Source organism: Leptopilina boulardi, unplaced genomic scaffold, assembly GCF_019393585.1.
Source record: "Leptopilina boulardi isolate dan_hultmark-lab unplaced genomic scaffold, ZJU_Lbou_2.1 LbouV2_137, whole genome shotgun sequence".
In the NCBI taxonomy this organism is placed as follows: Eukaryota; Metazoa; Arthropoda; class Insecta; order Hymenoptera; family Figitidae; genus Leptopilina; species Leptopilina boulardi.
In genome coordinates this window covers 761,316-787,126 of record NW_026137682.1, presented here as the reverse complement: position 1 = coordinate 787,126, position 25,811 = coordinate 761,316, and the positions used below count along the sequence as shown (strand labels likewise).

Below are 25,811 nucleotides of genomic sequence, written 5' to 3'. Positions count from 1 at the left end.
ATTTTTAAATCAAAGAAAGTAAGGTAAAAAAAAAGTGTTATTTGATTTTTGTGATTTAAAAAATGAAAACTGTATGTATGTGTGTGTTCTGTACGAAATGAAATAGAGGGAAGGAGAATTTAAATCGAAGGAGCATCGCGCAAACTGAATAGAAGAGTTATGAAAAATAAATATAGTACCCTTGGGAAGACTTGTCTTCTCACTCTCTTTACCCACGTCATCTTCTCTTTCACGCGTCTACCTATATTAGTCGATATCCTGTTCAATAAAGGTTTTTACTCGAACGCAAGTATCGTCTGTCTACCATTTCCCAATGGTGATGTGAAATAACGGAGAACAAAGTTGGTTTCGAGTTAAAAGCACCATCTTTGGCTCATCATTGCCTTCTCCTCCCCCCCTCTCTCTCTCTCTTGTCTCAAGGGATGTCAGTTTTCAGGAATACATTTCATTTATTATCGACGTTTATAGTCAAATTACGATTCATTATTGCAAATTACATCTGCATTTTATTTTTTCAATAAAAATGATACACTGACAAAGAAATTCTAGTTAAAGTTAGATACTAATTGCATCTGATTAAAAAAATTTCTAACTATTTTAATAAGAAAAGATAGTTAATAAAACTAGACTAGAAAATGTAGAAAGGATTTATTTAACATTTTATTCTGATTAGACTAACCAAAATTCTAGTTATTCTAGTCAGACATTTTTTTCAATGCAACTTTTATTTTTTTATATAATATTTTTTTATTTCATTTTTGTCTTTAAAGAAAACTGCACCGCGTGCAAGAAATATTCTGAGAATGACATGTTATAGGCAAGAGTAAAAAGTTGACCTTTCTTCTTTTTTTTGAAAAACCAATTTTCTGTAGTAAAAAAATTATTTCATTGTTTCTTTGAAACTTGTCTGGCGCGTTTCAACTGAAAATATTACTTAAGTGAAGTCTGTAAAGTCCCCAAAGATATAAAAGAGTAATTTAATATTGCCGTTGGTAAGATCGTTGAGATGAACTGATATAATACGCACAGGCAACAAAATAATAGTTTATGTATTTTTTGAATTTGAATTTTGAATTTTCGATTAATATTTAAGAAAAATCCCTAAAGTACATTTAAAGCCACACACATATATATATATATATATATAAATTGAGGTTTTTAAATCTTTTAACTATTAATAATTTTGAGTAAACAATTTAGGTGGTTGTATGTTCACATAAATGAGTATAACAAGGTAAACATGTGATGTGACTTTCTTCATTTTTCAAAGTCCCTTTCAGTTACTTTTATTATTTGAGTTTGACTAGCTGGAAAGTCCAAAGAAGGAACTCTTGGTTTTATGACTTGAGGCTAAAGGATTGACGTATCATCTGTTTTCTCAGTAAATATGTGTATAGCATACTATAATGTTTTCCTATCTTTCTTGAAGATTTACTTCTTCCTTTTATTAGTTTTCAAAGTTTTTGCAAATAATAATAATTTTAGAAATCACTTCACACTGTTTATATATGCAAACGATATATTTTTTGATTATTCTTCTTTTTTTCTTATAAAGACAAAAAATACAAAACACAATTTAATTTGAAGATCTATTTTAAAGTTTTTATTATTTTATTAAATTTTGTAAAAATAAACATTTGTATTGTATTTTGTTAAATTTGTTTTTAAAAAAATCGTTTCTTATATATATATTTTTTTAATTAAAACTAAGTTGCAGTGGAATAAAAGTACCTCGTTTATATAACGGTATATGCACACTAATTTTGAGAAAATATTTTATGGATCATATAGAAGCTACATGTTTGTTTTAAAGGGAACATATTTGGAAGAGATGTTGTATATGTATAAGGTGTATAAAAAATTATAATACGCAGGAAATACAGGAGTTGTCGGAAGAACTCGGTTTGAGTAAAAGTTAAGTTACATGCTTCGTGCCCGTGTACTTTGTTAACGAAGGAGGTAAAGGAAAAGGTGAAACGACAAAAGGCTGCAAGAGAGAAAGAGAAAGATAGAGGAATGAAGCAGTGCACCGAGAGAGAAAATAGGGAATACCAAAGAACAACTCCGCGCGAAACTCAGATTAAAATGAAACATCTTCGTGTTTGCCTTCCCGGATGTTTAATCGCTTCACAAGTTCGTTGATATCCTCCCTTTAAAACGACATTGTCAAATTACATATCTAACGAAGAATTTCCTCTGTATATCATTTCTATATTATTATATCCACAAAACTTGCTCAACGATCCATTAACTTTCATAATTTATATAAATTTTCATTATACAGAAGCAAAATTTATTTTCCATTTCAAAAAGTACATAATTACAATTAACCTAATTAATTTTTTACCAATATTTTATTTATTATTAAATATATTAATTAAAATTTTTTTTGTATATTTCAGGTGAGACTGTTGTTTATTAAAAAAAATCCATTGGCCCAAAATGTGAGTATATTTCATTTTTTTTACTTTGAATAATGTTCATTTTGTAAATTAACTTCCATTATTGGATGCACCTGAATGTGCGTTATATATTTTTTTTAATAATTGAAAGTCAATTGTGTAATTAATTTAAGAGACCGAGGGTCAGTTATTAATTAATAAAAAATCGTCAATTAACATTCCCAATATCGTCATCATCCACTAACAACCAATTCATTAGTAGATAAACTTGGTCGTTAACTGGACAGGAATTATTCGTGTATAACGAACACTACCGATTTCAATGTCTGACCATACAATGTCTACTCTACTGAAAATTTCCCACCGAATTAATTTTCTAACTTTATTGAATTTAATCAGTCCTTCCAATCAAATGATGTAAATATTTTATATTTTAATAAATTTTATTATTATATTAATTATAAATTAGGTATGTATACACCATAAAAAAAGTAATTTTCAATCTAGAGGATTCCTCTAAAATAAATGCATATTTTCCTCTTAAATTAAATGTCGACATCCAAACCTCGTAAAATTGTTTTTAATGTCAAAGCCATCAATAAAATAATTATAATTTCAATCAAATAATAAAATCTTTGAAGAAAATACATTTTTAAATTAAAATTAAGTAAAATTATAATAGTTCATTTCAATATAATAATAAAAATTGTTTTTTAATATAACATTAACAATGTCATGTTTTTGGTTAATTATCAACATTTTATATTGATAATTAAAATACAAAAAATAAGTTTTTATTAATCAGTTGTAATGATCAACGAGATTTTCAGCGCAAAAATAATTTTAAAACATGATGATATGTTTAAAAGTTAACATTTTTTATAGGACAGAAAAAAATTTCATATATGAAATTATTTAACGTTTTAAAACTTTTTTAAAAAAGTAAATAAAAAGATTTAAAAAATTCGAAAGATTCAAAAATGGGGTTATAGTATTTCTATTTACCTGAGTAGTAAAATTTCACAAGAAATATCCAAATTTTTTTAAATCTAAAAATAGCGTTAAAAATATTCATTTAATTTGAATTTAACTATATTTTCTGTATTTTTAATAAAGCAAATCCATTTTTTTGTCCTTTTTGTTGACATTTTACCAGAAATATTAAAACTGAAAGGTTAAAAAACAACTTCACAACTATCATACCCAGGGAAAGGGATCAAACGATTACATTATTTTTTTCCGTTTCCTTTTTTTAAATCTTCTAAATTTAAAACGGAAAATCTTAATTAAAGAGGAAAATACAAAAGGAATCCTTTTGTCATTCTTCCATTAAAATGAAGAATAAAAATATTCTACATTTTAATTGAATAATCTTGTTTTAAGAGGAAATATTTAGAGGATATTAGAAGAGGAATTTTCCTCTAAGTATAAGATTACTTTTTTTTGGGTGTATAATTAGGTATAAATATATAATAAGATATAAATATTCTCATAAATATATTATAAGGTAGGTATAAATATATATAATAATTATTATTTTTGAATATATTTGAAATTTAAAATATATTTCGAAAGAAATCAATTTAAAGAATAAATTTAATTTCAAATCGGATATGTCAAGATAAATATCTTCTAAACGGATTAAATTGTCCTCAGAAGGGGATTGCGTTGTTTATTGGTAATTATTGTTTGAGTGTTAAAAAGAATATAGGTTTGCAATTCGAGTGGCGTGGTAAGACGTTATTAAAATGTTATCAAGGTGTTATTAAAGTGTTACTTTTTCTCTCAGTTTCTTACTTATACTTTTTTAATGTTGTCTGTCGCTATTTGTATCCCTTGACTCGCGAAACATGTCTGTTCTTTGAAAACTTAGACGGTTTTTAATTTGCTGCCCGTCAGAGCAAAAATCGTCGACGAATTGCAAAGCTATCCCAAACTCTATAGAAAAACAAACTTTAATACATATTATACTGAAAAATACTTGAGAAGCATTTCTTATTTTCTACTTTAAAACTTAAGAATCTCATTTTAAATCATATATCACAAACTTCATCATCAGAAAAATTCAAAAATTTTTAATTAAAAAATTTTTTAATTATATTCTGATTTATATTATTTGTAAAATCTGTAATTGTTTGGTTCAAGTAAATAATTATTTGATAATAGTTAAGTAACCGATTATTGGAATCTACTAATTTTTTTATTCTTTTTATCATTTTTCACTGATAATATAATTTTATATTATCAGTGAAAATTCCTTGTCAATGAGCGTCTTTTAAACTACGAGAAGACAAACGAGACAAATGAGGCTTTCTTTTAATTGCACAAGCACCATTTTAAAATTGGCTGTAATTCTTCGACGAGATCTAACTATCTTTTTTGTACATTACAAGTCGCGATCCTTAGAGTACAAAAGAAAGAAAGAATGAGAGAAATGAAGGTATAAAGAAAGTGAAGGAAAACGAGTGACTTATATTTGTCGACCTGCAATATTATAACGTTGAATTTCATTTATTATTGTTTTTATTTTATTAATTAAAATATTTATTATTATATTTTCAAGACAATCAACGTTATCTACACTTTTTAATTAATAATTTTGGCAAGACGCCAAATTATTTTATGGAAAACAATTAAGGAATTCCATTGTTACTTTACAGCAACAATAGACCGCGGAGAAGGAGGATAAGGGTAAACACCATTAATTAGACAAAATTTATAACAATAACACTATTTATTAATATTCACTTCAAATTTTAGAAAAAGTTAAATAATGGCAGAAGGCCGAAAGACAAGATTTGTATTTTATTTATTCAATTATACTTTAATAATAATGAGATTGATTCTGAAGGAAACGACTCCTAATTAATTTATTGGGACTCGCTGTCCATTTGACAATGACGTCTCGTCTCTTTTTTATAATTTTAAATTTTTATTATTTTACACGAAAAACAATAGAATACAACTTGACTCTACGAACACCAGGATGAGAATAAGAGTAAAATGGCTGACGAGTCAAACTCGAAAGCGTCGCTAAACAGCGGCCTCTCTTCTTGGTGTCATTGAGATCAATTAATATTCAATAATATAATACCTGCGACCGATAATCGATACGCAGTCGTCGGTAACACTGATCCCTACACTATCCGATGTTAAATTGATTGATGCAAGAAGTCTATAGGAAATTGACTGCCAGTATTGATTTGACAGATCGTCAACAAAACAGCAATTTCGTCTTCCTTGTGTGCTTAAATATTCGGGACTCTCATCCAAATATATATACACCAGGCAGCTCTTTCCTTGATGACTTCTAATTTCAATGATAGTTACTGATGTCCTGAACGTCTTTGCGACCCGGCGAGAATCCTCCATGACTCGCGAGAGTTTTTATAACAGAACGAAAGGACAAATCAGAATCGAATTTATTTATTACAAGTCGACTATTAATCTAACGACTTTGGCAAGTTGGTTTGTTGATACGTGAATTTATTATTTAAACAAAATGAAGTGAGTATCATAAGAAGACAATTTTTATAATTTATAACATTTTACAGCCATTATGGCTGGATTCCCACCCTGGTGTTGTTTATTTACAAAATTTATTTAAATTTATTATTTTAAAGTCATTTGTATGAGACAAAATGCCGCGTTACAATATATATATATATACGTTTCTCTATGCTTCGTCATGCCTCTCAGTTGACGCTCTCATCGTTTCCTTTACCCTCGTGTGTGACTTGTTACTTGCCAGCAAAGTCCTTATTGCCATAGTCTACTTGTACGTAGTATAGTCATATTAACCTTTATTCATTTCTCACGCTTATACAACATGTTCTATAAAAATTATTATCTATCTTGTTTAGAATTTTCACAATTCTTTTTTCAATTTTGCATATTTAATTTTTCTTGAATTTCTTCTTTTATTAATTTAAAACTTCTCTTAATTCCTTTTTTATTTTCATTTGATGTGATATAAAAATTTCGAAATAAAATGAAATGTTTTGTATATATAGAAATTTTATTTACTTGTTTCTTTGATTTAAATACGAAATGAATTTAGAATTAAGGAAAATAATTAAAAAAGAAGATTACCAAATAAAGTACGTAAAATTACTTGAAGGAGAAAGATTGCACTTTTGAAAAAATGAGAAAATGCGTTTAATTCTTGTATACTCTGTGACAAGGAGAGAAAAATAAAAAAGTAAATATTTTAAGCATTTGAGAGAAGAGAGAAAAAAAAATATTAAAAGAAATCTAGATGAAAGGAAGAAAATAAGAATGTATTGAATTCCATGACGGCCAATCGTCGTGACTCTTGACGGTAGGGTTCGTTTGATATCAGCCAATCCAATGACAACGATTCTGAACCTGCTTTTTTGCTACTCTCTCTTTCTCTTATTTCACTTTTCTATTTGCGATGCTTTCTTATTTTAAAACCTTTGTACCTTTGAATATTCGTTTTTATTTACTCCGTCAGATCGTGTGGAAGGAAAATAAGAGTTATTCTTTATGTAAGCACGCGGACATTTGAAATTTTCTAAAAGACTCTAATATTATATATGAGAGATTCTTTTTCAATCGCCCCAGCCTAAAAAGTCAATGTTCTGGGATTGGCTTCATACTTTGGTAAATTGTTGTCCTATATGATAGTAATAAATCCCTAAAATATAAATTAATTAAAAAAATATTTGTAGAAAGTAGAGGGGGTTGAAGTTTTGACGTTAAGGGTAACATTGTCATTTTCAAATCCGTTTAACTATGACAAAAGTTAATGGATTTTAATTTATCTATAATGAATTTTATTGCATTTTTCACGTACTTTTCAAAAATGTATATGAAATTTAAAAAAAAAAATTTTTAACCCCTTTTTTGTCAAAATCAACCCTTATTTTTCGATTTTCACCCCTTCGGGTATTTTTTTTTTTTTTTTTTTTTATTTTCATTGGAAAGCTGAGGTTTTTTCCGATAAGCTATGTAAATATAAAAATGGGACAACAATAATTTTGTGAGAAACAGAATATTAAAGTAGGCGGTGCCGATAAGGGTGCCGTTAAGGGTAACATTGTCATTTTCAAATCTGTATAACTATGACAAAAGTTAATGGATTTTAATTTATCTATAATGAATTTTATTGCATTTTTCACGTACTTTTCAAAAATGTATACAAAATTTAAAAAAAAAAAATTTTGACCCCTTTTTTTTCAAAATCAACCCTTATTTTTCGATTTTCACCCCTTCGGGAATTTTTTTTTGTTTTTTTTTTATTTTCATTGGAAAGCTGAGGTTTTTTCCCATGAGCTATGTAAATATGAAAATGGGACAACAATAATTTTGTGAGAAACATAATATTAAATTAGGCGGTGCCTATCTAAATCCTCAAAGATGATCTCCAGGTACACCCCTTATCGGCACCGCCTACTTTAATATTCTGTTACTCACAAAATTATTGTTGTCCCATTTTCATATTTACATAGCTCATCGGAAAAAACCTCAGCTTTCCAATGAAATTAAAAAAAAAAAAAAAAAAAATACCCGAAGGGGTGAAAATCGAAAAATAAGGGTTGATTTTGACAAAAAAGGGGTTAAAAATTTTTTTTTTTTAAATTTCATATACATTTTTGAAAAGTACGTGAAAAATGCAATAAAATTCATTATAGATAAATTAAAATTCATTAACTTTTGTCATAGTTAAACGGATTTGAAAATGACAATGTTACCCTTAACGTCAAAACTTCAACCCCCTCTACTTTCTACGAATATTTTTTTAATTAATTTATATTTTAGGGATTTATTACTATCATATAGGACAACAATTTACCAAAGTATGAAGCCAATCCCAGAACATTGACTTTTTGGGCTGGGGCGATTGAAAAAGAATCTCTCATATATATAAAAAACTGTTGTCTTAATCCCGTATTAAAATTCTTCAATAAATATGAAAATATTTCATTTTTTTCTTCATAAAAAAATTCTTCATACATCTCAGATGAAAACCGCGCAATATTGCCAACATTGCACGGCAAACTTGCCGCAAGATAAGTTTACCATGCTAAATTGTAGATGATTCGTTTAAGAAATTCTGTTCTTTTTTTTTACAAAAAAAAATTCTTCATACATATTTTTTTGAACACTAATTTCATGCAAAAAGAAGGTTCAATTTTTTCCTTTTTGAAATTTCAGTTTTAAAGTGCAAATATGGAATCTTATCGTTTTGTCGAGATTTTAATGATCGATTATAAATCAACAAACTACTGTGACCTTCTTTTCCGAGAGTTTGTAATACAGTCTCTTACTCATTTTTTTCTTCCTCGTATATAGTATATAGTTGAGGTTGAAACCATTCCCGCGAGCAGTGAGTATTTGCGCAACTTTTTAAATTTCCGGTCGCGGATTGCCTCTGCCTAGCTTTACCCTTGTTGTTTTCTTGTTATCTTTTTTTTTCATGGAACAATAACGCAGACGTGGGTGAGCCACGCGAATGTATACCACAATACGATCTACGAATGTACGTACCACGTATACGAATCATCCCGTAGTCCGGCTCAATCGAAGTGAACTAAAGCGAATTTCTTACTCCAATGGCACGTGACGTTAGGTGGATGCTCACCAAATTTCAGCTAGGTTGCATCGTTCGATAAATTCAATTTACCTTTTTCTTCTTCTTCCCCTTGAAACTTTGCTTTTTTTTCTCTCTATCTCTCATATTTGATGTCCCTCAAAATCAATTTCAATTTCAAAAAATAATATAGAGCAAAAAAAAATGTAAATCGATATAAAAAAATATATTTTTTTAAAAATGAAACTAAAATATCAAAATTTGTTTTAAAAATGAATGTGAAACGTGAAACTATTTAAAAAGAAATAATTTTTTAAAATAACAGCTATGAATCTGTGTGAAAATGTTTATTAATCTAATGGAACATAAGAAAATCTCAAACAGAAAATATTATTTCATTTTTGCTGAAGAGAATCCTCGTTGAGATTTTTTTTTCACTGCTATCATACTTGAAAAGAGAGAGAGAGAAAGAGAGAGAAATTATGAAAATAATTTCGTAGAACGAAAAATATGGAATAGTGTTGTCATTATATAAGAATAACGAAAAAGAAGAGAAAAAAAGGGGAAACAGAAAGAGAGTGGAAAAGGTGGTGTCGGTGAGTCTTTCTCACCAGGGGGTTTCACAGTCGTGTACTATGCTAATCTATGTCGGACATAAAACATAAAACTCACTTGTTTCACTTTCTCTCTTTCTTTTCATCTTTCTCGTTTTCCGGCGCAGTAATGAAACGCATATTAGAATATTTTTTTTGAAATGCAAATCTTAAAAACTAGCCACTAGTAAATAAGTAAACTAGTAAGTAAATAATATTCATCTACTCTGCAGTTCTTTTTTCAAAGACAAAAAATATGCAATTCAACTAATTTAAATTAGTAATAATTTTCACTAATCTTTAGTCACTTTTTACTAAAATTATAGTAAAAAATTTTTAAACTACAAAATCAATTAGTAATGTTTTACTAAAAATTAATAAAAATTCTTACTAATGTGAATTAGTAGCTCACTTTTGACTAATTCAAATTTAGAGAGTTATACTAAAAAAAATCATAACATCTTATAGTATAGGGAAGTATAAATTTTTTTTTTTTTTTTAGAAATTTTACCCTGAATTACATGATCATTAAAAATATTCTCAGTATTTTAATGTTTTTTGAAATTTTAACGATAATGAATAACACTTAAATTTATGGTGTACCGTGTTTTATGTCGATTTTACGCAATTTTCTATTAAATTTATTGGATAATTTAATTATTTTTTATTTTCATTTTAAAACACACTATTAACTTTTACTTGAAATAATATTATTAATTAAACATTAATTTTTAATATTAATTTATCATATATTTATTATTTATATAACATATTATATTAAATATTTTATTTATCATTATATTTTTATAAAATTTTATTAACCCTTTATAAAGTATGAATCTTTTATGCAAAGGAAAGCAATTTTTTTCTTTATTGTCAGAAACTCTATGACAAAAATTAATAGAAATCAGCATTATTGAAATTTTTTTATTTTCTATAAAAACTATATAGTTTGGAATCGGAAATTTTCTGAATTAAAATAAAAAAATTATTCCAAAGATTAATCTTTAAAATCAATAAAAATTTAGTTGCTATGAACAAAAAATTCAAAGTTGTACAATCGCTGTGTTTGACAAGGGGTTAATTTACTCGATGTAAGCACGGCTTTATTGGGAAATAATTTTCATTTCAAATAATATTCTTTAATTTATATTTTGTGAAATTTTTTTCGGAATTTATAATTATTATATATATGTTTGAAATGCGTATGAGAAGTTGGTTTTGATATAATAATTTCATTTTAATAATTGTATTACCACATGTATTTATTATCTACTGTAATTATTTGAACCAAAAAATTCCTGAACAATTATTATTTAACGTTACAATTGTTAGCAAAAATTTTTTTGAAATGAATTTTTTTTATTAAATTCTTCAATTTTTTGTTATTCATAGATATTTTTAATTAAAAAGTTTTTTATTATGTTGAATTATATAACAATTTAGTTTGCAATCGGTTAGTTTTATAAAAAAAAAAAGAAAAATTTATATTTCCGCCTGTTTCGTGATGCAATCGTTTTGAGCTAATTGACTTTATGGCACTATAGTAGCGAGCAATGAAAAATTAAACGTCAAGCGCAATGTGAAATATCTTTTATAAAATTGGTGCCACTTTCGTCAAGTCTCATTCGCGGAGGGAGACACATTAATGTCGTATCTCGTACGAAAGACAATTTAAAACCGTTCAGACTGAATTTATGCGAGCTTTGCAAGGACCTGCTCATCCGGTTAAGTGCAGCCTCGTGCATCCTTAATGGAAGCCTCGATAAAAATCGCGTTATCTTAAAACGGAGTTTGCTCTAAGTTAATCCGTAACGGGGTCGACTGGCAAAAGAGGAGAGAGAGAGAAAGAGAGACAGCAATGGAAAGGTGAAGTGTAGAATTCTGGAAACGAGTAGTAGTAGTAGTAGGAGAGAGAGAGAGAGAGTGGTTTGCTTGGAAAGCAAACGAAACTGTCGGACGTAGTGAACACGAAACAGTTATATATTTATATCCTAACTTTAATACCCCTTGGTTTCACACCTCTTAATTACACTTTAAATACTCTAATTCGTATTTTAATTACGTTCGTAAAGATATTATTACTCTGATCACGTTATCACTCAATTTTACTGCATTCTTTTATTTTGTTTCACTTTTATAGAACTATACTCTAATTTTTATAGTACTACCTTGCTTTTTTTAAAATATCGAAAATGTCAAAATTAAAATTTTCACAAATAAATAACTATAATAAAATAAAATATCAAATAACTAATAAATTATAAAAATTCAATTAATGACAGTTTTATTAGTTTTATAATAATTTGAGATAGTAGATATTGTGCGAGTTGGAAATTATCGTTGAATTTATTTCAAAAATAATAATACCTATAATAATATTTCCAGAGAATGTGAAAAGGGGAGAATCGAATAAGCTTCCTCTTATCAGCAACTTCCCCCAATATCGTTTGCAATTAATAAGATTACGGTGAATATCTGTGAAAATAAACAATATTGTCGACCGTCGCCTATTTACTCCAGAGCACGAAAGCATATTTTATCACTAGGTCTTTGTTATCTTTTTCTGTAATCTTTATATCAAGGGTGTTTAAAAGATAGAATGTTTTTGAAATTTTTCTCATTTGTTTTATATTTATTTATTCGATTGTGAAAACAAAATCAAAATTGTATCTGAAAAAAAGTGATATGTATTTTTTTTATTAATTTAAAAAAATAATATGGTCAAAGTGATTAAAGTATAAGAATAATGTTTATCGAAAGAAGAAAAAAAATTTATGAATTAAACAAGTATGTTTATAAATAAATAATTATTTATGATTGAAATTAATACTTAAAAAAACAATTGTTACAAATATTAAAAATGTAAATAAATAATCATGTAATTAATATTTAAAAATAATCAATATGTAAAATTATAATATTTCTGGAGGGTATGGTTTTCTTGATACTTAGAGTTATGAAAGACGATCTACAAACAAGAAAATCAACATACAGAGTCATCTATACATAGAAAAATACAATAAACACTTTTCGTATCTGTGAGGTACCGATTTTGAATTGAACCCAAAGAGGCGAGCTGGTACCGCCGCGAGAAATACATTGGAAAATATTAATATATAAAGGGAAACCTTTCACTACGAAGGCAGTCTCAAAAATTATACACACGGAACTTGTAGTGATTTCCAAAATACACAAGTGTCATCATAGTCCACATAAGTTACGATCCAGGTTAAAATGGTGCTTATTGGAGATTCCTCAATTGACATCTTAAGGTAACCATACCAAACGTTATACAACATAAGGATTTGTTTGATTGTCTTTCTTGTTACACTAATTGTTGAGAATATTATATATTTAAAAAAAAAAAATAATTTGTATATTATTTTTTAATTCATTCATTTAATAAACCTCTCCCCAACTTAGTTAATTTAACTAAGTTAAATTGAGGAATTAGAATAAGGTAAAATTATAAGTTCAGATTAGGCAAAATTAATAAGAATTTAAATTTTAAATAAATATGACATATCAAATCAAATGATTTGTTGTATGAAAATAAAAATTATTCCCATTGTTTAAAAATGGTATAAACAATATACCATAGTTTTAATTATTCTTTAAATAAAGAAACGTCATAAATCGGAGCCAATTTTCACATATGCGATAAATTTGCCCAATACGAATATAATAATGCTTACACAATTTGCCCGAGCTATCCAAGCGAAGAGATTACACAAAGTATACATAATTTAATAAATCCTTGGCTCGAAGAAGCGGATAGCTTTTGCAGTGAGCACATGAAGCCGCAAGACAGTTAAGAAGTCTAAACTGGAATTGTGTACATATGCAACTTTGTCTGAGGTTGGCTCAAGATATTGCGAGTGGCTTTATTTCCTTGAAGTATAAACCACGAACGATAATTTTCCTGAATCTCATGCATTCCTAGAGACTGCTCCGTTTGTACAAACGGTATTACAGAATTCTAACCGGCTCAGTTAAAGCTTTGCAACTTTTTTTTTTTTATTATTCGTTCTCTCTTTTTTTGTTTTCGCTTTACGCAAAAGAGTATAGCTCTATTCTTAACACAGCGAAGAGAGAAGAGTGAAATTAACAAAGAAGAAAGATGAAATATTACAAACGAAAATTGGAACGCTTCGGGCAATTGCGGGCATTCTACTATATATCCCTCTCCCTTCTTCTCTTAACGAACATTGTTTTATGAATATAAACCCTTTGGAGAAAAAGCAGAAAAATATTTTTGCCTTTTTTTATTATTGTCAATAATTAAAAAGAGTTGTGTATGTCAAAAAAATCACAAAAATATTTAAAATAGAAAGGTGAACGGTTAAATTGCAAATATATATATCAAACAACTATAAAGAAGTTTTAAAAATGACTTTGATGTATTGTAACGTGTTTCAAATAACTATAAAGAATTTTTTTCACGGAAAAAAAATTTATTTTTAATAATTGATTCTTTTGACTCTACCATCTCTAGTCCCTTAGGGAATATTTAGAATGTAAATTGAAAACCATTGTTTTGACATTACAATAGAAAAACAATGTGTCAAATTTTATTATAAGAAAAAATTGAATTGCATATTGGAAAAATTGTAATAGAATTTTATTTTTATTTTATTTATTTATTATATTTTTCTTTACAAATATATATTTTAATATTTTGTATTTTAAAATTAAAAATTATGATCTAAATGTAAAAATTCGACTAAATAAGATTACAATATTGTTATTATTTAATAGGCTATAGAGGGGAGCTTGTTGAGCATTTGTTTACTCAATAGGTCATAGCTCCTCAACGAAAAGTTCAAATTTCTTGCTATGCATATACTGATGGATAAGTAATCTAATATTTCCTATCTAATATTTTCCATTTGTATTGTTGTATTTAATTTTTTTAATTACATTAAGATTTTTAAAAACTTACGTCTGAATCCCGAGGCGAAATTTAAGGCCTACTTCACAAGGAGTAAAGTAGGGTTAAACAGACCCTTTTTAGCTTCCTCAACTAGTTGCAAATTTCCCTTTCTTCCACGTTTGGATTCAAAGTAGGGTATAAAAATTGATTAAAATCACTGTAAACTTGATGGTATCATTTTGGAATGCAACGTTTTGATTCGATATAAGGTATCAAATTGATCCAAATATTTGAATCATTTTCAAGAAATGATCCAGAATATGGGATCATTTTTTGATACCTGAATTGGTATCAAAGTATAACTGTCATGGCTGGCATGCTCTTATTGACAAGTTTATTAATTAATTTATTCACTGCACTGAATATTCAGATATTAAAAATACTTTTATTATGAATTTTAAGAAAGAGAGAAGCGAAAACTTATAAATTGCGAGCAATTAAATAAGAAAAAATTTTTTTCGAAATAAAATGAAATACACTAACCTTTATTTATGTTTATCACATAAGATTTAAGTTAAGTTCACAATCACAACACTTGAAAATTTTTAATTATTTTTGTGGTTCAAATAATTATCAATAATTTATTTACCATAAATGAACAAAATTTAAGCAATGCACGCTTGATAAATATTTCTAATGCGTTGTCAAAATTAATGCAATTAATAATTTCCTATTACACAATATCATAATCGACATTAACATTTGTAAACAAACAGGGTTGGGAAACAAGAGACCAAAATATATTCGTCCAAAGCGAATTTCAATCCTACCCAACTCTGCTTTGGACGAACATATTTTGGTCTCTTGTTTCCCAACCTTGTTTGTTTACAAATGTCAATGTCGATTATGATATTGTGTAATAGGAAATTATTAATTGCATTAATTTTGACAACGCATTAGAAATATTTATCAAGCGTGCATTGCTTAAATTTTGTTCATTTATGGTAAATAAATTATTGATAATTATTTGAACCACAAAAATAATTAAAAATTTTCAAGTGTTGTGATTGTGAACTTAACTTAAATCTTATGTGATAAACATAAATAAAGGTTAGTGTATTTCATTTTATTTCGAAAAAAATTTTTTCTTATTTAATTGCTCGCAATTTATAAGTTTTCGCTTCTCTCTTTCTTAAAATTCATAATAAAAGTATTTTTAATATCTGAATATTCAGTGCAGTGAATAAATTAATTTATAAACTTGTCAATAAGAGCATGCCAGCCATGACAGTTATACTTTGATACCAATTCAGGTATCAAAAAATGATCCCATATTCTGGATCATTTCTTGAAAATGATCCAAATATTTGGATCAATTTGATACCTTATATCGAATCAAAACGTTGCATGAGTTGATCTTAATTCTTGTATCAATTTGATACACACAAGAAAACTGTGATATTGAAAATTTTGAAATTGCTCTAATTCAATTAATTTTTTGAAAACGCTTCAAAATATGTTAATTCCAGTTTTTAAAGGGTAATTAAAGAAAAATTGTGTGAAAAAAAATTCATTTTGCTTTAATCAAAATAATTAAAAGAGTATTTTTTTGTACTTTTTTAATCGAACTAGACCCTCTTCAGCTTCCTCAACCAGTCGCAAATTGCCCTTTCTTTCACATTTAGATTCAAAGGAGGGTCTAGGGGAGTCTACAAGATCCAAAAGAGGGCCTATTTAGGTTCTAAGAGAAGCTAAAAAGGATTCAAATTTCGCCTCGGAAAAGGGGAGGGGGGTCCGAAAAATCTTGTGTCCTTTTCACGGTAACCTGGAACCAATCTCAACCCTCAAGTTCCTTCCCTTCGGAGATTCCTTTTGCAACTTGTTCAAGGTACCTCACTGAACATTTTCCATGAAGAAAGAACAAAATCCGTCGGGCGCTTTTTTTAATTTCAGTTTTAGTGTTTTTTGCGTCGAATTTAAAAAAAAAACTAATTTTCTTATAATTTTTTGAACAAAATTTTAACAGGTAAAATTGAATTTTAGTTTAGGCAATCATAAAAATCAGTTTTTTTAAATTTGACGCAAAAAACACAAAAACTGTAATTTAAAAAAAAGCGCCCGACGGATTTTGTTCTTTCTTCATGGAAAATGTTCAGTGAGGTACCTAGAACAAGTTGCAAATGGAATCTCCGAAGGGAAGGAACTTGAGGGTTGTGTTTGGTTCCAGGATACCGTGTTTTATAGAGGTGGGGGGGAGGTCAAAATTAGCCAAAATCGTCCTTACGTAATCAATGAATGGCCCCTAATGCGATATGAACTTAATTATCATTATCGCTGTGATTACTCAACTAACCCCAACTCGAATATTTGGAAGAAAAGTGAAGTTATGAAAAAACTGTTTGAATTAGAACCAAATCCTTTCTAGATACCAAAAACATAATAAATTTATAAAAATTTAACACTTATCTGACTTCAAATGCATTTATTTTAATATAAAATAAATCCGCAAGATAGTGAAAGTGACGATTTTGTTTCGAAGGGCTTTCGGATATCTTCTAAATATTTTAATGTCTTAAAAACGCTACCAAAACTTTTTAAAATAAGATACCTCTTTTTGCAATGTATATAGTAGACATGTGTGTCATACATTAAACAACAAAGTTCAAAGTTGAAAATTAAATTTTCAACTTTTGTTAGAATGACAAAAGCAAAGTAATTTTGTGAGAAAGAGGGTGGGTCCTTTTTAAGTATACACGACAGTTCTCATTATCATCCTTTGACACGTTGAGGTTGTTCGTGTTAAATCCCTTGGCACTGCAATCGCATAAACACGCAGCTCGTTATATACTCGTGCAGTTAGAGAGGAACTAAAGATATATGCGCTATATATATATATATATATATATCAGAATCTGCATTCATAAAATCCATATATAAGTACAGGACGTCACACGACCCGTTACAATATTCGCCTTCCGTTTGGTTGTCACGGGCCGACGAATGCTATATCGGTATAATAATACCGCGCTCCGCACTAAAGGAAAAAAAAGAAAACGCGGCCCATTATGGTCCTTGATAAATAATTCATGAACTGACTTCTCATTCGACAATGAGCGTGTAGACATACTCTATATACACTCCATTCTTTTCAATTACATTCCTTCTGCTAATTTCAACTCTTTCGGAAATAATCAGTATATTTTCAGTCTTGCTGTACTTTAACGAACAAAAAAAAAAAATTAAAGAAAGAGAAAAATTTGACGAATAGCGCAAGAATTTGAGTCACGAAATATGCGAGTTCTTTGTAGTCTGTATATTTTTATTGTCGGGCTGAAGAATTTTCAATTGGCGTTGACGATTATAAAATTTACACAGGATCGGTTTGGGGCAAATGCTAATTATTTTAGCTTCATTAAAGTTTTTAAAAATAAGTAAGGTATGATAATTTTAACCTTAGATTATCTACCAAGAGATTCTAAGTGTTATCTCATTTTTCGTTTATTAATTAGCAGCAGTATCGACATAAGCATTCTTTATTGCATAAAAAATTGAAAATCAAAAAAGACACTCTTACATCCGGTATTGTGTTTAGTATTTGAATAAAAACAAACTAAAACTTCATATTATTATTTATAATTTTTTGTTATGAATACTATAATTGAAAACAACTTTGATTTTTACTCTTTGCAAAATTTAATTAATAATAGACAGTTTGTATTTACCCCTAAAAATTTGAAATCCGGGTTAAATGCGAACAATACTTTCAATAATATTTTTTATAAGAGAGCGGCACAAAATTTTTTCTATTAGATTACAACACTACTTTAGCATTATAAAAGTACGTAGAAAAAAGTTTTTCTTTGAACATGAATCCTAGTTAGTTATTGAACAAGCAGAGGTTTAATATTCCATAATATTGTTTAGTGCATAAATGCAAGAATAAGTATTAATTTGTCATTTTTTAAAGAGTTAAAAGAAAAGTCCGCCATTGTGAATTTTAAAAATCTGACTTGATTTGTATTCAGCGATCCCGAAAAATCCCGAGTGGATTTATACCCCTAAATTTTAGGCAAGTTGCAAAAGTTCGGGGTAAAAATTAACTGTAAGTTTTTGCGATTCTAGCTTATCTATTGTTTTGCTACCCCATCAAATTTTTACAGAGAAGTGAAATAACAACTTAATAAAAATAAAAAAAAAAAAAAAAAATACCGAAAGAATTACGATTTAAATGAAAAAAGTTACGTTATTGGTGAAACTTAGTAATTCCTTTCGCATTTACCCCAGCTGACCCTAAATGTTTTTCAATGAAATGGAAATGAATTGTTTTGAAAACTAAAAACGTACTTTTATTTCTATGATTATTTTTTTTTTTAAACTTATTACTTATATTTAAAATTATTTTTCTTTCTTATTTTAATGTATGAAGTTGCTCTGCTTTTTTGTGAAAATTCAAAGAGCTTGTATTTTTTTTACAATGTTAGAGGAAAATTTTTCTTATATATTATTTAGTATATGAATTCAGAAAGGTATTTAGAAATGTGACATGCGCGAAGACCACATTTGCCTCTATTAGTCTCCCTCGTGGACAGGGGATGAGAGTAGCGTGAGCTCCTGGCTTTGGCAGAAAGCAAAGCAAAGCTCATGGCATGTCAGTCTTGAAATGGATTACTGATCCTTCTGGATTTGTGCGTGTTGCGAATTTTCATCTAATATCTCTCGCTCTTCTCTTGAGTTTAAATTACAATTTTTTCTTCTCTTCTTTATTTACTCTTTATTTGTATTCGCTGTCTTTATGAATTTCCACAAAAATAAAAAACAAATTTTTTTGTGAGAATATGAAATAAAAATTGGGTTCTAGAGATTACTTTACAAATTATTCACTGAAACTTTGAGTAATTTTCATGAATCTCGAGAGATTTACCTGAGTCAATCTCAAGAAGATCCATAAATCTTAAATATTATTTTAAATCTCATCATCAAGTTTTTGAAAGTTTTCACAATATTGCTTGTTGTAAATTATAATCTTTCACAATGTTTTTAAGTGAAATTTATGTATAAATATTTTTCTTTCTCTCTATTAAACAATATTGCAACCAAAGATTAACTAATTATAAGTAAATTAACTCTCTAAATTTGAATTGGTGAAAAAGTCATTGGTCTCAAATCAGTCGCTAAATTCTTGCTGTTTGAATCAGTAACATTTCACTGATTTTCAGTCAAAGTAATTGATTCTCCAGTGAAATGTCACTAACTGTCAATGAAAACCACTGATTCAAATAGCTAGAATTTAGTGACTGATTTGAGACCAGTGACTTTTTAACTGATTCATATTTAGAGAGAATAGAAATATTTTTTGAAATTTAAAAAACAGAAATAGAAGTAGATTTGATTACAAAAAAAAAATGCAGGGAGTTATTAAAACAGTTGTGAATTGAAATTCCAGGCAGGCAAAATTTCTGAAAAGTTGTAGTTCCACTCGTAGTAAAGAAGTTGTGAAGTATAAATTTACTTGTCAACGGGGAATTTGGCTTTTGAATAATTTATTAACAAGAGGAAGCTGAAATTATTTATGTTTTAAAAAGTACTCCTGCAGATTCTGACTTGCAATGAATATATATTTTTGATGTTAAACGTAGTAAAAAAAATAGGTCATTCTCCCAATTTACAAGTGCAATAAATTTATAAAAAAAAATTGCTTTTTGAAATAATTTCATTGAGAAGAATGTTTTCCATTAGGTTAAATTGTTAATTTTTTTTTTTTTTTTTTTTGAAAACATGTGATTGAATGGAATAATTTTAATTAGAACCGGACGTTCATTAGTTGATTCAGCATCCCACGTGGTTAGGCAGGATGTCTAGTATTAGCACCGTGCGCTCAAAGTGGATCTTAGGTGGTTTCCTGGGGTGAAGTGCTTAACTAACCTTCTCTAATTAGGAATGTATGAAATCGTACACCGTGGGATAGGAATATAATTAAACCAACTTGACTCTTCCTTCATAGTGCACTTGAATCTAAAAGTGGCTCCAGTGACTACGTTTTATAATTGAGAAAAATCAACAATAAATTAAACCTAACACAATTATTTGCCTTAATGTGTTATTTAAAATTTTTTTTTTTATTTATTAATATATTGTTCTATTATTATTTTTTATTTCTTTAATTTCGTGTAGAGAATTATTTTATAGTTTAATATTTCGTAATTTAAACAATAGCAGTAACGATAGTAGCGCTATTTTTAGCGAAACGGAGGCGTCCCAAAGTTTTAGTCTAAATAAATTGCTTACTTACTATAAAGTACCTATCTAGTTTATGCAAAATAATTGTGATTAAATTGAAATTCACTTATTTTATTTTTATATATAGAATAAATTTATTTATATTTTTGACAATATTTTTTATTAATATTAAAAATATTTACTATAATAATAATAATAATAATAATAATTTTTTATCACAATTTTTTAACGTGATTTTAGTACTTTGATGATTAAATTTTTTAAATATATAATTTTTTTCGTGACCTGTTACTCGAAATAAATTTAAACTAAAATGTACTCTTGCATAACTTTCTACGCAGAGATAACAAACGTCATCTTTCTGAAAATACCACCTGCGGCACATTGGACGAAACCTTCTGTTTTTCCTTATTCATATATGCTATGGGAAACTTTTTATGATTGTTTTTTTCTCACTGATTTAAAAAACAAAAAATTTCTATTTGTTGAATAGAAAGAATATTATCTTGACTCAATTTTGATATATTTTCACGTGAAATAATATATATATATAGGTATAGCTTGAGATGCCTTTTGCATGAATTCAAAAGGATTTAATTTTACTTTTAACCTCATTAAAACTCGACCAGTCTACTAATACAACGATGATCAAAGTTTCGTATCTGCAGAACAAGAGCAAGAGGAGATATTCCCGCAAAACAGAGGAGCCGTAAAATCTTCTTACCGTGGATTAGTCGTACCTTACTGTCTCGGCTGATACCTGATAATTAATAATTAAGGGCAAACTTTGTGAATCTCGATTCTGGCTGCTGCTCTACATACTCAAGTAAGCGAGGAAGACCGCGAAACTTGGATACGTGCCGATGTAAAAATGCAGAGGTCACGTAACCGTGGTTGCGCACGACTAAGCGGTGAATCAAAATTACGTTTTAGCACAAAAAACAAGAGTAGAAAAAAAAGAAAAGAAAAGGAAAACGAATCAGAAAGCCAAAAAAAGAAAAAAATAAAAAGAGACGCAAAGAAAGAACAAAACCAAATGAGAATGTTTTCAAAAATAACTTTAAAAAATATATATTTGAGAGTCACTCTTTCAGAATGTGAACTTTAAATTAAAATAATAATAATAATGTTTCAATAATATTATAAAATAAAAACAAACAAAATGTTTGGTTAATTCAATCAAAGTTTTGTTTTTTTTTTCAATTAAAATTCTAAAATATTTCATTTTGTAATCTAAAAGTAAAAAAACAGTTTATTACTTTAAAACATAAGTTGGAAAAGTTAATTTTCTTCGAAACCTTGTAAATGTTGCTTTTGAGAATAAGTCAATTCTGGTTTGATCAATGTAGAAGTAGAACAAATTTATTTTCATTATATTTGAAGTAGAAAAAGTTTTCTATGATCAGACAGAAAACGAGATTGTTGCCAGTAGTAGAAGACAATTTTAGTTAGACAAGTAAGTAAACGGTGGGCAGATGCAAGTAGAAAATGTATCTCTGTGTAAGCCGTGTAAAAATGGAAAAAGTTAAAACACTTCACTAAAAAGTAGAAGAAGATTATTTTAGTCAGCCGTATAAGTAGAAAAATTAATTCTCCTTACGAAGAAGTAGAAAAATTTGATGTTTGCCAGTTGCCAGTAAAAAAAAAAATCGTTTCTTTATTATAGTGAAGTTTTAGAACTTCCGTGTATTTTATAACTTATAAGTCAAGCGTCAATACAATTTAACAGTATCGTTGGACCGGACATTTTAAGATATCTTGAACATTCTCCAATAGTTATTATAACAAGAATCGATCAAGTAATACTACACCAAAGCCCAGCTTATAAATAGAAAAATATTTTTAAAAAAACTCAAGTATAACAATCGACACTTTTAGCAAAATATTGAAGAACATTCAATTGTGTAGCTATACTCCAAAGTGATAACGAAAAAAACTTTACTATTCGTCAGTTTTGATCTTTTTTTTTCTCACAGAAACAATTAATTTATTATTAAAATTTATCATATTAATTTAATTAATTATATTATATTAATTTATTTAAAATATACAAATATTTATTTAATTTTTTTCACTATTGACTAATTTTGGGCCAGTTTCATCAACTCCGGTTAAAAGTTAATACCGACAAATCATGAGCGATTAAATTGTCCTTAATCGTTGATTAACTTTTAACTGGAGTTGGTGAAATTGGCCTTTAATCTAATTATTTTATTTTCTATTGATTTTCATTTTGGTTTTTAATTTATTTTATTTCAATTTAAAATTTTTTATTATTTTTAATTTAATTAATTAGACATTTAATTCAAAATTTACATATTCAATTAGCGTACCTTTACTACCTTTTAAGTTAACGAACTATTATTATTTAATTCGACATTACTTTTCTTTTATTTTAATTAAATTCTTATTAAATTCATATTATTATAATTATATATTATTTTATTTAATTTTATTATTTATGGTAGAGATTTCATTATTCTAATCGTCTGAGTTATTTTATTTAATTCAGTCGATTACTGTTTATTCAATTGAATGTCCAATATTTCTATTTTCTCTTTAAAGAATCATATAATATTTTTCTTTTTCAAAAGATCTATTACAAGCTAACAATCACAATAGTGGTGAGCTCGAAATGAAAAATGAAATTTAACAATAATAAAGGCAAGGAGAAATTGGATATAAATAGATAATAATAAAATCGAACGAAATTTCATTATTTAGTTAATATCAAATTATCAATAAAAAAGAAAAGAAAATGACGCATTTTGTTCTAAATAATCAAAAAAATCTGAATTTAAATTAATTTTACATAACAGTTATTACCCGTGTGGCAAAGTCGACTGGACCCCAATCTGGGCCAAAAAATTGAGAATAAATTAAAAACTAAGAACTTGACATACATTTTATTTATTCAGGGAAGGTATTATTTAAGCATTAATATAATTAACTAAAGTTTTCAATTTCCTTATTTTTCCTTAAATGTGAATTTTGCCCATATTGGCTTTTGGAAAAATCTCCACACGGCATATAAATTAAATATAAATATAATTAACTAGTTTTATTATTTCTCATTTTTTCTCAACTTTTTTAATTTATTTATAACAGAATATTAAATTAAATTTCAGTTTGGGAATACTTTGGAAAATCCCAGTTGGGGCCAGGTTGTGTTGACCCAAACTTTGCCCAAGTACAATGAAAAACAAAAATTTTTTTCATCTTTTCACATTTTCGCTTTTTTGTATATTTGTTCAGCATATTATTTAAATAATAATTTAATTAACTTAATTCTTTTAATTCTTCATTTTTCAAACTTTGGGAGGCCAAGTTGGGCCCAGATTGGCGCCCAGTCTCACTTTGGGCGACTTTGGGAAGATTTCCACACGGGTAAGAATCGTCTTAGAGAAAATTCGAGGAGAAACATAAAATGTAGAGAGGCAAAATCTTGGGAAAATTCCGTGACGGGATTGTGACCTAAATAACTAGGGTTACCACGCCACGAGGGTCTTGCGACAGACAAAATGTTGTGGTGGTGAGGATGGAAAGAGGTTCATGTAGCTTGGGGTTTGAAGGAAGAGAAATCAGCACAACGCGCGCGATGGTTTGAGGAGAGAGAGAGAGAGAGAGAGAGAGAGAGAGAGAGAGAGAGAGAGAAGTTTCGCGGGTGCTTTAGTTAGCTCCGCCCATCGCCAATCGGAGAACACGAGGCTTCGTTTGTCTTCTGGCCTGTCGACCAATATCATACTGTTCTAGTCGCGCAGCCTCCAAAGGTGGACCAATCCTATAGACCAGAAAAAGCGGCGGTTTACAGTGTCCACACGAAAGCTCCGCATGTTTTGGCACGTCCGCGGCTAAAAGCACACGACTTGCAGTTTACGGCCGCTCGCTGAACGGCCTTGATGCATTCTCCAGGGAGTACCTTTCGAACATACCAATCAGTAATGCCCGAACGATTTTTTTTTTTTTTAGAGGAAGAATGAAAGAAATTAAATTTCTTTTATCCACATATATTTTTTTAGCCAGTAGAGACGATAAATTTCAATCATTGGTTGCGCGCACAAAGCTTTTATCTTCCCAAAGAGAAAGAGGGAGATAGATATAATTGATTTTTCTGCTATATTCTGCAAGGAATATTATTTTAGACTGACAATTTTTAGGAACCTATGAGTTTGGTCACGAATTTATTTATTCATTTTTTTTTTTTTTTTTAGAGAGAGAGAGAAATTTAATTTAATTTTTATAGAAATGACACATATGTAAAGTGTGCAGTGGTGCTTACGTTGCTTTTAAAATTTTTTGAGATTGCGAAATATTGGGATTTGTCAATAATTGCGTTATTTTGTATTGAAAATATTGTAAAGAAAAAATATTTCTTGAATTCAATAACATTTTTAAATTTACATTTCAGTTTAAATAATCAAGAAAATCAAATCCAAAAAGGGGAAAATTTTCGAGTTTTTAAAGATTTGATTTTATATAAATGTCTAACAATCAGTTCCAGACTGTTACATAATATTATAACAATATGATTATGTAAGATGCAGGAATGAATTTACATTATGTACATTGTCAACTGTTACATAAACTGGCTCTTGATATAATATCCTGCTAGTAATAATATCCTTTTTCTCAGAAAAAATATTCCCTATATAACTTGTTAATTAATTCGTTAATCCCAAGTCAAATGCATGCAACTTTTAGAGAGATTTTTGAAAGTACGTAACTTCCACAGCCGTTTTGGAAATCACGTAACTTTGTGGTGCAGAGCAGAATGTACGTAACTCTGAGAAACGTTTGGAATTAGCTTATGTTGGTTTTTTGTGTTTTTGCAAAATAAAAATTACAATATTTCTGCTCGGAACATACGCATATATATAATATATATGAAATAGTATATAAAATAAAATAATAAAAATTGATAAATAAAATAAAAGCAAAACAAAAATTATGCAAAAATTAGCAACTGCCTAAAAAAGTCTTTTTTAGGCAGTTGGCCCAAACTGCCTTAAAAAGTGCTACTTTATCTGCCCAAAACAGGTACAAAAAAGACACTTTTTCATGTCAATGGCAAAAAAAAGTGTTTGGGGCACTAGGATCTTTTAGTAAACTCAAAGAAATGAAAATTAAAATACATTTTATTTTGATAA

At 28.0% G+C, this 25,811-nt stretch overlaps 1 protein-coding gene across 10 annotated transcripts in view; it reads left to right on the top strand.

The window, feature by feature from the left end:
- Positions 1 to 25,811, top strand: part of LOC127291435 (nucleolysin TIAR) — a 907,547-nt gene that overhangs the window by 413,464 nt on the left and 468,272 nt on the right. For 2 of the 10 annotated variants that reach the window (XM_051320572.1, XM_051320576.1), the window contains one exon: positions 2,403 to 2,444. The exons of the other annotated variants lie outside the window; for them this stretch is intronic. The gene's annotated coding sequence lies outside the window, so the exon portion shown is untranslated. The remainder of the gene's footprint in view (positions 1 to 2,402; positions 2,445 to 25,811) is intronic. 10 annotated transcript variants of the gene reach the window in all.